General features: G+C 33.6%; 2 pseudogenes; both read right to left on the bottom strand.

The window, feature by feature from the left end:
- Window positions 1-1,868, bottom strand: part of LOC108663279 — a 26,485-nt pseudogene extending 24,617 nt beyond the window's left edge.
- LOC108663203 lies at window positions 3,946-6,617 on the bottom strand (annotated as a pseudogene).

The raw sequence follows: 15,886 nt of genomic DNA, 5'->3' as shown, positions 1-15,886 counted from the left end.
AATGGGAAAAATGAATGTTTTTCTACATATTTTGTTTACTAACATGCTAAACTAACACTAAACACTAACATATATCAAAATCAAATCAATCCAACAATTTTCTCTCTCTAGACCCATATGACCAGCCATTAAATCACCATGAAAACATGCAATTTAATCATGAAAAATAAGGAGAAATGCTTGAGAATAAGAAAACTCAAGCTTAATAGAAAAAATCTCACCTTTTTCACCTAATTTCTTTGAAAATTCACACTTTTTCTTTGATTTTCTCTCTGTAGGGTTTTGTTTTTGTTTTTTCTCTCTTCTTGCTGGTTTGGCCGGCCATGGGGTGGAAGATGGGCTATTTTTGCATCTTTTAAAAAGGAAAATAATAAATTAATAAAGGCATGACACGTGGCATCATGTCATTGGCTCGTTTTTAAAACTTTAAAAATTTTAATCCTTTTTATCTCCACCACACAATTAGTCAATGGTCAAAATGAGAATAAGGGAAAACCATGTGCTGGACAAATGTCCTGGTGGTGAAAAATTACTGTTTTGCCCCTAGGGTGGCAAAATTACAATTTTGCCCCTATGCTCTGAAAAATACCAAGAATAAATTTTTTTCACTTCTTAATCCTCAAATCATACTCCAATAAGTCAAATGGGGCCAAAAATCTTTTCAAAACATTCCCATTTTGTCCTCAAGTGGCAAATGACCATTTTACCCCTAGATAGTAAAAATTTCGATTTGATTTCAAATTGATCCTCGAATTCCAAATCACCATATTAAACCATTCTGAGACTTTAATATTCTTAATTTCATCTTAAATTCTCTAATTGATCTAGTTCGAGGCTTAAATCAACTTTGTTGTACCTCTAGGTACAATACTGACTTTTGTAAATTTTTTTTCGGAACTCTCTTAACATGCAAACATGCTATCCATCACATGTATGTCATGACAAGTATTTTATAGAGTCAGGCTTGACATCTTTTCCCTTACTTGGAACAACCATATGATCCTTCTTCATGTTTGATTTCGACATCTGGCTAAATATTAATATTTTAATGTTATTTCATTAATAAACTATTATTTTATTCTAAAAATTTTATCATATCTCTTTGGTTCTCAAAGTTCCTTATTATGCCTCAATTCGTATTCGACCAACTTTATTTATCACCATATCAAAGTATGGGGCATTTCATATATGCTGCCAGACAGGTTGAAGATCACCTGAAAACCACTGCCTATGGAATTTTAGGTTGACCAATAAGGAGCAATAGCTTCATCAAACGGAAAATTCATGGTATATAGGACGAGGTTTCCATCAAGTTGCAGGATTAACTTAAATCTTGCACTCAAGTAATTCGTTTCTGTGTAACGAGCAATGAGTTGGCTGCCTTGCTTCATAATCTACGTTGGTAAGATCGTGTCTGTAGGATCATCAAAACTCTGCCACAAAATTGTAGAATCTTGTCCTGCTAGCACAAAGTTTCCTGTGTCAAGCATGGCTGCATAGGAAACGCCTATACCAGTAGAAATAGGAGTCCATATCTGCCGACCTGTTTGATCTCTGAGAACCAACCAGCCAACTCTGGTTAGGTCAACTTTGGACCCACTTTGGAGTAGATTGTTTCTGTTTGCTGACCAGACAATGGTCTTTCCAGGTATTTTATTGAACCAAATTGCTAGTAAGAAGCCATCATTTCCAATATGCTGGAAACCGAAAGCAAAATCACCTGAAGGTGATTTCCCTGAAGAGTTGTCATTTTGTGCAATGAGGGATGAGCCCAAAGGAATATTGCTAAAGCTTTTAGCAGTAAATGACGGTGGTAGTAACGGAAAAAACAGGAATAAGCATGAAGGACCTAGTAGTTTAAAATCCATGGTAGTAATTTTAGGGTGGTCTTTTCGGAAGAGAAGGAAGCGATATATCAGGTATAAACCCCAAAAGACTACTCGAAACAAAGGAGTGCTAATGAACATGAAAAATCTACATAGTTTCCTTTCAAATAGAAACAAGAATCTCTGGATTTATTGAATTCTTTATCAGTAAGTCTACTTTAGACTCTTATCAGAACCTAGTCCTCTGCCGGCCTAAATAAGAAACAAGTAATTTGGAAATAAATTTCTTAGACAACTATCTGCACGATTTCTATATGGAAGAAAACTAAGAGGGCGGGGTGACATCATGGTTGGAGTCAAATTAGTGACTTGATTTGCTATGAAGTCACACCTTTCTGACTAACCTTGAAACAATCGTTGGTCGAAGATGGTCTCACATTTTGCTGATTAGCTCCATTTGGATATTTCAAACACATCTCTATGATAGAAATGATTTTACGTTTTCTTATGTCGTAGACTATATATAAAGCATCAGCTTGAAGCATAACCCTTTTTGTCTACATTAAATGTCAATTCAAAAGTTGCTAAATGTTAACAAACTTAAATATTGTTTTTAAATTTTCATTCTTAAATATTTGTTTCAATGTACTGTATATATTTTTTCTCAACCAATAAAACTGGATTTCATTAATTAACTGCTCAACACAGCAAGGAAGTAGACAAAACTGCTCCAAAGAGTACAAGTACCCGAGCCTTTTTTTTTAATTTAATTTATGAAAGGCTATCAAAGTGATTTCATTGCTTGAAGAATGAGTACAAAAACAAGCTCATTTAGGTAGAAAAACAGCCAAATGATGTGGGACAGGACCCAACATGAGGTGAGCTGTGTTTAGCCAAAGAAACAAACCAAAAGCTGACAGAGCACCCACTAAATCAGTTGAAAAAAGCAGAGCCATTATCCTAGTGTCCACAAACAGCAGCTCCCTGGTTAATCAAAAATATCCCAGTGAGCCCTTTCTGTCAGAATCATACTCATAGATCAAACAATCTGTACATCAGAACCAGAAGAAAAATCCCACCCTTTACTGTTCTCTAATTTTCAGGCCAAGAAGAAAGTCTCCATTTAGAATTCAAAACCAACATCAAACAATGAAAAAGAGAAGTTGTGGCCGGTTGCTCACGTTTTGAAACTGCAAAAATGCAAATTCTTACCATCGCAACCCACTCATTACACATTTCGCGATTTCAGCAGCCACCCATTCAGCAGCACACCTTCAACGTTTGAACCCTTAACGTCCATCATAGCAGTTTGTACCCAACGTAGCTCCCTGCTGCGCAAAGAAACCAACAAGCATCATCGGGACTCCCATTTACCAGCATACAAAGCACATAAATACAAACAGAGTGAACAAAAGTAGCTGGTACGAATTAAACCCGCATTAATCTTTTAAAATTTTCATCTTTAAATATTTGTTTCTAATATGATTATTTTAAAATTAATTTTAAACAAATTATATAAACAATACATTTCTTCCCATATTTATCAGTTAATATGGTGAAACTTTGAGGACCATAATTAATATCTCTTACTCAATAGTTAGATTTCTTGTTAAATTGTTTCTTTTTTTCCTTTCAATTTGATTGAAGGTTTGTTTGACTATAAAAAGAAATGCATTCCGTGGAGATAAAACTTTTATTTCCGTGATTATTCTTTTATTTGGCTAAGAATCCAGTAGCATGTCTAGGAGACACTAATTTTTAGTATATAACCTTTGAATTTAGTATATGAAAGATCAGAAAGATCAAAGAATTTTTCTTGATTCTGCAGGGCATCGTTCTTGCAGTCTGATTTTAATTTCTCGAGTGATGGTATTACTTAGAAAAATCTGGAACTCATTTTAAGGTTTGCTATTAAAAAAAATCATGAAACTTGTCAAGACTACAGTGGTATGAACATTGTGAAGAAGAAAAAGGAACCATGTTTCATGCACATGTGGTCAGATGAGGAATTATATACTTAAGATAGTTGATCATCCAACTAGCAAAACTATCTAAAGGAGCTTTAAAAATATGCACTAGGCCAGCGATAGCTAGCTTTTATTTTGTCTACAAAGGAAATTTAAATGGAGCTCGGAAATAAGGCTGGGTTTGGAGGAATAGGGACCTCAGCGACCCCTTCCATCATCTGTACTACCTTCTTCATTGTAGGTCTCAAAGATGGATCCTCCTGAATGCACCATACTGCAATCATCACAAATTTCTTTACCTTTTTAATTTCATCCGTTGCCTCTTCATTCTCCACTAGAAGCTGCAATTTCCCTTCCATGAAACAGTCATATGCCCAATCAACCAATATCATCTGATCTTCTTCCTTCACATTTGGCTCAAAATTCTTTCGACAACATATGAGCTCCAGCAACAAAATGCCAAAGCTGTAAACGTCAACTTCGACTGTAATAGGCATGTTTCCGAACCATTCAGGGTCGACATATCCTTTGGTTCCTCGGATTGCAGTAGTAGTTCGAGTTTGATCTTTCTTCAAAAGCTTTGCTAATCCAAAATCTGAGATTTTTGATGAAAAGGAGTCATCTAGAAGGATGTTTTGAGGTTTGATATTGCAATGAATGATTTGGGAGCTACATTCTTCATGCAGGTAAAATAGCCCTCTTGCAATTCCGAAAGCAATCTGTATTCTTTGGTACCAATTGGGTCTTGCATTTGCAAACAAGAATTTTGCTAAAGAACCATTGCTCATGTATTCATACACCAAAAGGCGGTTCTGTCCCTCATTGCAAAATCCTAGCAGCTGGACTAAATTCTTGTGGTTTGTTCGGCCAATTGCTCTCACCTCTGCTTGGAATTCTTGTTCACCATCTCTCTCCATCTTGTTTAATTTCTTAGCTGCAACTAGTTCTGTAGGTTCAGATGCTAACTCTCCTTTGTAAACTGTTCCAAAAGCACCACAACCCAGTTCTTCCTGGAATCCATTTGTAGCTTTATCCAGCTCACTGCAAGGGAAACTTAGAAGATTCATAGGTGGCATGACTTTTTGTGGTTGAACTTCTGCTTGTTTTCTCTTCAAACGGAAAATTAACGTTAAGGTTACTAGAAGTAAGAGGAAGTTTACGAAGACGAAGCCACCAAGTAAAACAGATACTACACGAATTACAATTGATTGATCCTTCTTGTCTTTTGCAGAATTTTTAGATGCTGTAGAGTTGTTCCTCACTTTTAGTAGGGCCTTCCCTCCAATTTCAGGATCAACTCTTCCATTTGCCAGAGGAGTTTTCTTTTTCTGACATTCCCCATCTCTAAAAGTGGCTACTGCGCAAAAACAATCATTCAAGCAAGCCAGTCTGCACCAATCCTCTGTCACTTCTTTAAAACTTTCGTAAGAAGAATCAGGCCAATCTGCATTGTTCATCAGTATAAATTGATACAGATCCGTTTCTTGTGATGTTTCTTCACAAAAAGTGAAGTTTGGTCTGCAACCCTTTCTGATGTCATTTGTATCTATGAAAGAGTAACCTGGCACGCAGTCGCAAATTGGTCTTTGGTCGTCACCTAAAATGCAGTAGCTGTTATACCCACAGGCTCCGCTGCCATTATCTCGTCCAATCCTCATACAGATATTTGATGGTATCAAGGATAAAGTGGTCCATGACCTTGGCCATCTCCCGTTGCTTGTAGAAACACTCTTTGGATAGGCATATTGTCTGAACACTCCATCATAATCCACAATGGCCCTCAGGTAAAAGTCTTGAGTTGATGATTGTGTTGAAAATACCATATTAAGTATGCTTCCTTTCCTTGCTGTGAGGTATATGTTGCCAGACTGGTTGGAGATCACCTGAAAGCCACTGCCTATGGAAGTTTGGGCTGACCAGTAAGCTGCCACATTATCATCAAATGGAAAATTCGTTGTATACAGGAGAAGATTACCATCACGTTGCAGGATAAACTTGAATCTTCCACTCGAGTAATTTGTTTCTGTGTAACGAGCGATGAGTTGGCTGTCCTGGTTCATAATCTGTGTTGGCAATATTGTGTCAGTAGGATTATCAAAACTCTGCCACAAAATCCTAGAATCTTCCCTTGCTAGCACAAAGTTTCCAGTGTCAAGCATGGCTGCATAGGAAACACCCAGTTCCAGCCAAACTAGCAGTCCAGATCTGCTTGCCTGTTGGATCATTGAGAACCAAATGACCATCTGTTATAAGTTCAACTTTGGACCACCGTTGGACTAGATGGTTTCTGTTGGCTGACCAGACAATGGTTTTTTCAGGTATTTTATTGAACCAAATAGCTAGTAAGAAGCCATCTTTCCCAATTCGCTGGAAACCAAAAGCAAAATCACCTGAAGGTGATGTCCACGAAGAGTTATCATTTTGTGCAGAGAGGGATGAGCCCAAAGATATATTGCTATAACTTTGAGCAGTGGCTGACTATGATAGTAGCAGAAAAACCAGGAAAAAGCAAAAAGGACATAGTTGTCTAAAAAGCATGATGCCAAGGATGCTCTCTTTCTGAAGAATAAAGAAGCTATGTATGAGTTAACAACGGAGAGTACTGATGAACATGAAAATGCTACAGTTTCCTTCCAAAACTGAGTTTCTAGTAGTAACCATGAACCATCTATATAGGCAAGCTGGTCTAATTCCAACTCCTATCAGGATTCCTGATCCTCTGCCGGCCAGAAAAAAAAAAAAAAGCAAAAAAATTGGAAACAACTTAATTTCTTTGGCAGCTCATGTGCATGATTTCTATGCGGCAGGAGGGCGAGTTGACAATTGCGGGACTTATGAAATTAAGTTATATAATTAATTATATGTTGACTTTTCTTCTACTCTCTTTATTTATCATCATAATTTATTGTCTACAATTTTGAATCGGTCATTGCTCGAAAATGGTCTTGGCCTGAGCTGATTTCCTTCATCTGGATACGATTAAATATAAGGATAAAATACCCGAACATCTTTTAAATTTTAATTAAAATTTTAAAAAGGTTCGGTAGTTTTTGAAATAGAAATTCCGTCTCAAAAAATATCTTTGGTTGGACATACAAATCCAACCGTTAGTTAACCGTTAATGGTTTTGATAATTTGATGATGTGATAATATTGAAATGATAATTTTACTCTTTATTAATTTTAAAAATTACTATCATATATTTTTTTGAAAAAAATAAAAAAAAACACAAATCGATGCTTCCTAACTCCCCAAAAAAAGGAAGCACAGGCCAGTGCTCCCCAAGAAAGGGGATCTGGTGCTCCCTCTTTCGGGGAGCACAGATCGATGCTCATTTTTTTTATTTTTAAAAAAAATATTATAATAATTTTTTAAATTAATAAAAAATGACATTTTAGGACAGAGTGTTTATTTTAAAAATTAATAGGCCTATTTAAAATTTGGATTAAAACATAAGAGTATAGAAGTATTTTACCTTAAATATAAACGTGGAAGGCGAAAGGGCAGTTGTGTGAATTTCCTTATTGTTGTTTATAGAGAATTCATTGTCTAGGAGCATGGATTTTTATAACGGATGTAAGTGTTATTTTTAATCTTAAATTGGTTCATTTACCACAATGTATACTTTTTTGTTAAATTTATCGAAACTTTAGTTAATTTGATTATACTATGGATTAAGTTCAACTTCAATTTCATATTTGAGAACCCGAGTTTTCTCTTCTCAAAGTAAGTAAATATTTTTATTATTTTATTTTTTACTAATTATCGTCATAAGTTATTTGATTAGATTATCATTGAATCAATTTGATGCAAGATTTGGATCTTAAAACCCCAAATATGAGTCTGTCCATGTAAATATAAAAAATACAATAAATTATAATAAATTGAAGAAAAAATTTATAGCAAGTTATAATAAACTTCCAAAAGTTATCAAAAAAATATTAAAAAAATTCACAAAAATAAATTAATTTAGAAAAATTGCAAACAAGATAAAAAATTCTAAAATTCTGAGAATATTAAAAATAAATAAGAAGAAGAAAAAAATGGGATTGGAGGGGGAAATACGTCCCCCCTTCTTGATTGGCTGTCTTGGCAAAGCAATATAGGTGGCCAAAAATGGGCAGCTCCGGGGACAAAATAATAGGCTATTTTCAATTAAGTTTTTAGTTGAAAATTTGTCAGAAAAAGAGTATTCTTGACCGAATATTAGTTGTAGGAAAACATATGGTCATGTTTTACCCATTCATTATCTCAATGTAAAGGCAGTGTTTAACACCAGTCTATAAATTAAATTTCAATATGATTTTAGCAAAATATTTAGTTTTACAATTGAAAGTTTAGCTAACAAAATTATCAATTTGAAAAAAGATAATAAAGATAAAATATAGGGTGATATTAGGGTTAGTTAGTAATCACAAATAGGAGTTAGAGCTTATAACCATTTTCTCTTATTTTATAATGAAAAAAATAAAAGGAATGGAAGTGGAGAAATTCCCATACATCGTTCTCGGCATCCATAATGATTAGTTGTTTCATAAACTAACGGAGGAAAGGAAGGAATATATCGAATTCAATGAAATACTTTACTTAGTTCTGGTCAAAACTATGATGATAAGTTCCTTAATTAAATTTAAAAAGAAATTTAAATTAAAAACAAATGTAAAAGTCGAAATTGAAAGCCAAAATTTGTTCTCAAGCAACCTTGTCCTCTTTGTTAATTTCATATTTGAAACGTGTAGATTCCATTATCAAACATCCTTTTCAGGTTGAAGATTGAAATAGTTTGTGGGTCAACCCATCAGGACAAAGTGCAAAATACTTTGTCAGTCAAGGCACTGAGGCCAGGGCTTTGTCTTAAGTTGAAGCCATTGAAATTGAGCTAATTTGAGCTCCTTCAGAATTCAGAGTCAAAAGGATGAATGTTTTTGATTTCGTCAACCAATCCAGAAAGCTAAGCCCATCAATCATGCCCGAGGATGAGGTTTGATTTGAACTGCTTTTTACTTAGACCATTACTTTGCATTTTATTGAACAAACATTTAATCAAATTCAACTTGAAATTGCATCCAATGCTCAAAAGTCTTATATTACATTTGTTTAATGGCCAAAAAAGTCAAGTTACTTAAATCTTTCTCTTTTAATATGTGGAGTACAATTAAGTGATTCTTATATATCTTCGTTTAAAAGCAGAATTCAGCCTTCTAATGGCTCAAATTCATTAAACAAATTGTAGGAAGAGAAATTTTGTTATCCAATTACAAGATGCCACATGTTTGAAATTAGTAAATTGAAGAAAATTTCTACAAACGAATCATGTATCGCCACATGAACTTTGCTGGGAAAGGTCTGGCCATGCATCATAATGCAAATAACATAAAACAAACAAAATACAAATGCAACGGAATAACAATTAAAATCAAATGATATGTAGTGCAACAAAACACATGTGATCTAGTCATTACCTTGGCTACAAAGGAAAGTTAGATTTCCTGTACAAACTCCACCAAATAGCCCTTCCAAGAGACCTCACACCAAGCGTGGATGTTGAAAACCAAAGCTATTTAAGAAATTTTTGTGTAGCCTCTAAAGAAAATCCACAAGGTGAATGGAGAAAACCCTACAAGAGGGTGGGATTGCCAAGCCTTCAATGTGCTAGCAAGATGTGTTCTAAACACTATTCTTTTCCTTTCACCTTAGCCAAAAGCAACAAAAGGAAAACAAAATTTTCTCTCTCACACTCACAAAGGCAGGCAACACTACTCACTAGTGTTGAGTAGTGGTTAGGTTACTTGGATAAGTAGCTGAAGCAATACCAATTTTAACCTTAATGGCCTTTTCCATGTAATTGCTGTTGTTGAATTTACCACACAAGTGCTGTATTATTAACAAGCAATATAATAGAAAGTAGAGTATTGTTCCCACAAAGAGTTGTACAAAAATTCTTTACTAAGTACTAAAATTAACACAACTTAATTTTATCCAAACAACTGATTTTAAAAGCTACTAAAAATTAAATAAATTAAAACTAAAAACAAGAATCGTAATTTAAATAGAAGTAAAATAAAAAAGAACCTAGAACTACAATATCTTCTCAATACTTCAATTGAATTTGTTCTACTCTCTCTTTACTTACTAGATAGTTGAGTTATTAATCTAGAATTCTAATGTATTTATAAGTCGGTCAAGTTTCTTATAAAAAAAAATCCTTTTTAACCAATTCATTATATGTCTATGCAAATTGCAATTAAGAAAGAATTATTAAGCTTAGATTCTAATATTGGCTACATATGACATACAAGTGTATGTTTACCTTACACATGAATCTAATCAATTATCTCATGCAATTAATATCGAATATATGTTATTTCCTTCAAGGCTTACACTAAACTCCTTCTCTTAATTCTGTTTAGGTTACCCTATCAATCTAATTGGTGATCAACCAATCAAACACATTAAGAATAAAATTGAAATAAACAACTCAAACAATATCAATCATAAGCAAAAGAGAAAATTAAAAATTCAAACTACATGTTGGGTTTACTTGCAATTCTCAATAAGAAAAATAGTTCATCATATCTACTAAAAACATCATCCAAAAAAGTTTAACCATCAATAGAAAACAAAGAAAGTACAAAAAGAACTAGATAAGAAAAGAAAACTTGGATTCGTCAGATCTTCAATCTTCAATCTCCAAAAGTTTCTCCTCTGTTTTCTTTCTTGCTTGATGTCTCTTTTTCTTCAGAGAAAACCTAGCTTAATTGTTGTTCTTAATTGCTCTGAATGAGTTTTTAAATAGACTCAAAATCCTCATTGAATCAGAAGTCTTAAAATTGCAAAACCCAGGATATTGTGTTGACATCGCGGCACCACTCAATGTCGTGGCATTGAGCTCTCTGCCTTGGCCTGTGGTCTCTTCTTCTTTGTGTCCATGGTTGTGGTGCCCAACACTCTAACTTGCCACATCTGCTTGCTGCGCTATTTCAACTTCTGACATGATTTTCTTCTTTTTCCAAGCTGAATTGGGCAAAGTGGTAAGCATCAAAGTTATGTTCCTTTCTCTTAGCTTTCCAATAGCTTAAGAATCACGTCAATTGAACTTTTAGAATGAGAGTTATACTCAAAATACTAGAAGATGCGTACAAGAAATATAGGCCTTGCATGCACTTTTCTTCATCAATTAAGGCCTTTTCAAGTGCAAACCTACAAAAACAACAAACTAACTTAAATAATAACTAAACAAAGCAAATTATCACAAAATAACATAAAATAACTTAAATTAAATTGACCTAACAAGAGTTACTAAAATAAGATAAATAACTCCTTCCTAAATTAAATCTCAAGAATTTAGCCTATTTAATACTCAAAATGAGACAAAATAACTCTATGAAATAGAGTTATCACACCCCAAACTTAAGATTTTGCTTGTTCTTAAGCTAAAAATAAAAGAAAAGTTAACAAAACAAAAGCATGTAAATGATGAAAACGATTAAATAAAGAAAACAACTTACTAGTTAACTAGAGATGAGTTGCACTAAGCCATATGATTTCCCATAATTTCCTCATATGTTACCTTAAAATCTCAACTCAAGGTAAAACATGGATATCATTCAAATTCATGTTTTAATTCAAATGCAAATTGATTCTCAAACAAATTTTCGTGTGTGTGTTCAATCTCTTACAAAGAACATCATGAAATCTAGATAAGTTTATGCCAATGCAAAATTTGAATTAGTACAAGAATCCCTCAGGTTTGCTTTTCATTTTCTCCCCACTAATGTAGACTAATACTAAGTCAAGGATCATTAAGTTTTTATCAAGTTTGTAATGTAAGGCTAGGGTCAATGTGGGATAAAGGATATTTTTAAGACTCAAATCAGTCTAAGCATATAACCATTCTAGGACCTATACAGAGATCTAGTCATAATTCCAAGTAGGACCCTTCTTTTTTATTTCAACTTTTTCTTTTGGTCAACACTTTTTTAGTTTTTTCCTTCTTCTTTTTCATCACAATTTTACACCCCTAAACTTATTCCTTTCTATGAAGGATAGTTGGGTGAATATTAAGCATTTTTGAAGTTTTTCATCAATTCCACCTTTTACCTGCCATTTCCTTAACAAAGTTTTGCCTAGGATTTCGCCTCAAGAGAGAATCAAACAAATTTTAGAATTCATGACATACTTCAAATTCACATCAATATAAACCTTTTTTGAATATGCATAACAATTCTAAACAAAAGACAATGTGCTCAATTTATTGGAAATCTTATTCTAACAATGATACTTAACATAAGAATTTAGCATAAACCAAACACTATCCATATTTACCAAAAGCTAAAAACAAAAAGATAACCAAATTCTCATAATTGGATATGTGAATCATTAGATAATTGGCATAATCAACTATAGCTTAAAATTCTTAAAACAAATCATAAAGAAAAGTAAATGATAAACAACTTAAACCTTAAAACCTAAAAAACATAATTCCAAAAAAAAAATTCAAACTCCCCCCAAAATTAATTTCAACATTGTCCTCAACGTTAAAAAAAATAGATAAAGAAAAAGGTAAAAGAATACTCCCCTAGTCTATGGAGAGACTCTACTCCTTTTCCTCATTTTCCTCATTATTGCCTATGCTTGGAGGATCCGGTAAGCTAGGAAAATTGTTCATATCGATTCCCATGTAGTTTGCATAAACTCGAAACATTTGTTCCATGGTCGATTACAATATACTTGATATAACATTTGCTTTGTGTATTGGAGTTCAAGATGTTCCATTCCTTAAGCCAATGTCAAATTTTGGACTTGAGGTTGAGAAGCTCTAGGTCGAGGTACGGAGGAAGAACTACCACCAACAATAGAGGGATCATAATATCTTTGAGTAAGTCCCACATCAATGTGAGCTTTTGGCTGTAGTAACTCTTCGCTCTTGTCCTAGTGGACACCAACTCCCCCACATAAAGTGCTAATTAGAGAAAGGAATCATAAACCATCTCTTTTTTAACAAGCTGAAATTTAACAAAAAATAAATGTCACAATCATTCAATTTATCAAAAATTGCCCCTCAATGCATAAAAACCACTTATGCAATGCCTAAAAACTAGTGAAGAAATGCTTCAAAACAAGAGATGCATTGCACAAGTCACACATCGCCAGTCTCACAATACCTAATAATAAGTCACTCAATGCTTAATATCCACTCACGTTATGCCAACATAACCATTCTTGTATTGGCCCAATGTCACATAATACATAACAACAAGTCACGAAACACATAAGAACCAGTCACGCAATGCCTAAAAAGTAGTCAAGAAATATCTTAAAACAAGATATGCATTACACAATTCACGTAGCACCTATAAGCCAGTCTTGCAATATCTAATAATAAGTCACTCAATGCTTAATATCCACTCACATTATGCCAACATAACCAATCACGTTTTGGCCTAATGTCACACAATTCATAACAATAAGACCGGAATACATAAAAACCAGTCACGTAATGCCTAAAAAAGTAGTCAAGAAATGTCTCAAAACAAGATATGCATTGCACAATTCATGCAGTGCCTTTAAGCCAGTCTCGCAATACCTAATAATAAGTCACGTAATGCCTAACATCCACTCAAGTTATGAAAAAATACCCAGTTATGCATTGGCCCTACGTCACGTAATACATAAAAATCAGTCACGGAATACATAACAACCAGACACACAATGCCTAATATCCATTCATACAATGCATAATATCCATTCACACAATACATAATATCCATTCACTTAATGCCTATAAATAAAATAATATTCCAACTTTCGTTATCATACCTTTACTTTTCTTATATAAATAGAAAATTAAGAAATTAGGGTAAGTAACTGTCACGACCCGAAACTCCCCATCGAGCCCATGACAACCGCCGTGAGGCCTCGACAAATATTCTTCACCTCGAATGTCGATCAAAACCTCGCAAGGCTCTCATATCAGCTTTCACACTTCCTTGGTGAGCAATAGTTATCAAATATCAAAATTCGAAGGATTTCAAATCATTTCCAAATCAGAACATAACATATTGTTTTCTGGCTCACAGGGGCATTTTTGTCATTTTTGTCGAAAACCTCGAAACTTGCTAAAAATGTAGTAGGTAAGCAAAAAATATATATTTAATAATTTAAAAACAAATTAAGTATCTAAAACGTTCATTTGAAGTGAAAATTTGACCATTTGAATATAATAAAAATATTCAATAAAATAAACTATTTTCTTGTAAAATAATTTTCATAAAACTATCGGTACATAATTCTTATAGCGTAAAAGTTAATTATATTCATATATACTATAAAGCTAATAACCAAACCACAAAATTTCTTTTACAGTGACACGTGGGCCCACATCTAACCAAAATGCATCGGAAGTTGGAAACCTACAACTTTTACCGATTCGAGTCCAAATGAAGGTCCTTATCAAAGTCAGCTAACTATGGAATTCGCCGAGCCTGAAATGTGAGGAAATGAGGGTGGTGAGATTATAAAATCCCAGTGAGTAAACAGATACCATCTAAACTATCTAAAGTCGAGTAAATGGAGACAATTGAAATAAGTCATCATACTATAATTTCATTATCTTTCAACTCATTTCAACCAAATAAAATCAATCCATATAAATCGAGTAATCAACTTGGCTTATGAATTTCTTAAAACTTTGGCTCGTGCCAAAACTCATACTCAGTGATACCATGCGCAGGGCATCCAATCGAGTCCGCCAAAGCTGTTAAAATTTTTGTATACACTTAAAATATATTTTTAGTTTGAGAAAAATGCAGTCGTTCTTTGGTGTTGGCTGAGTTCCCCTTCACGTGGTGGTTTAGCGTGAAGTGAACCCTAAACTTTACCTCAAGAGATACCCTACGTGCCTCTCCATTCGAGGTAAGAATATAATGGAGTTTACCGTGCCCCTCTAATAGGCTGGTCCACGGAACCCCCTCTGCAGTGAATAATTAATATATACTCCACCAATCAATAAAATTCATTCTAGCATGACATGATAATTTATCGCAACCTAGCCTCTCAAGGCTAAATACTTAGTACAAATAATTCTAACACCAAAATCAGTTTAGCCATTCATGCTCATATATTGTCATAAGCCATTCAATTTAAAACCATAAATTTACAACACAAGCAGGTAGTCTCCAATTACTCTATTTTCAAAGCCAATATTTGATTTTTTCAGAAAATTTATAAAATCATTTTATAAAATCGTAATTTCTCCTAAAACATAGCAATTTACCATTTAAACCCATTGTCCATAAAATCACACAATTGTGTAAAACTACTCTAGATAATTAAGACGATAATAAGTTCACTCACAATTTTAGGAGTCGATGTACTTCTAATCCCAGTCTCTAAGCACAATCTCTGTACTTTTACTAGTGTACTTTGCTCACCACCTATCCACAATGTACAATACATAATTCACCACATCAATGCTTGACCATTATAAAATCAATTTAGGCTCGGTATATATGCATGATATGATATACAACTTATTCGACTACCGCTTAAATGCGGTGCTGACCTAATTTGACATATTATCTGTAATTTAACTCCAAATCAATTCTTCTCACTTTCTACGCTCCAATTATACTTAAATTACCTTCGTGACTGTGAATGAGATTCAATTTATTAGTCTTGATAAGAAATTACGAAAATACCCCTAATGGGTAAAAATTCGTATTTTTGCTCCGAAAATTCCCATTATTTTTCTAGGCTCATAATTCATCATTATTCATCATAATTCCTCAAATAAACATAAAGATCAGCAGCCAATATTCCCCTAGAAAATTCAGCCAATAATGGTAATGGAGGAAAATGAATTCTTTTCTTGTTGTTTTCTTCCTAAATATGTTAAACTAACTAAAAACACTAACATAACTTAAAAGCAAATTAATCTAACAACTTTCTCTCTACTAACCCATTTTGATCAGCCATCAATTCATCATGAAAACATGTACTTTAAGCATGGAAAAAAAGGAGAAATGCTGAAGGAAAATAGATTTCAAGCTTAAGTTGAAAATCTTACCTTTTTCACTTGTTTTCCTTGATTTT

The sequence above is a fragment of the Theobroma cacao genome, chromosome 9, assembly GCF_000208745.1.
Source record: "Theobroma cacao cultivar B97-61/B2 chromosome 9, Criollo_cocoa_genome_V2, whole genome shotgun sequence".
NCBI lineage: Eukaryota > Viridiplantae > Streptophyta > Magnoliopsida > Malvales > Malvaceae > Theobroma > Theobroma cacao.
This window is presented reverse-complemented; position numbering and strand designations above follow the sequence as displayed.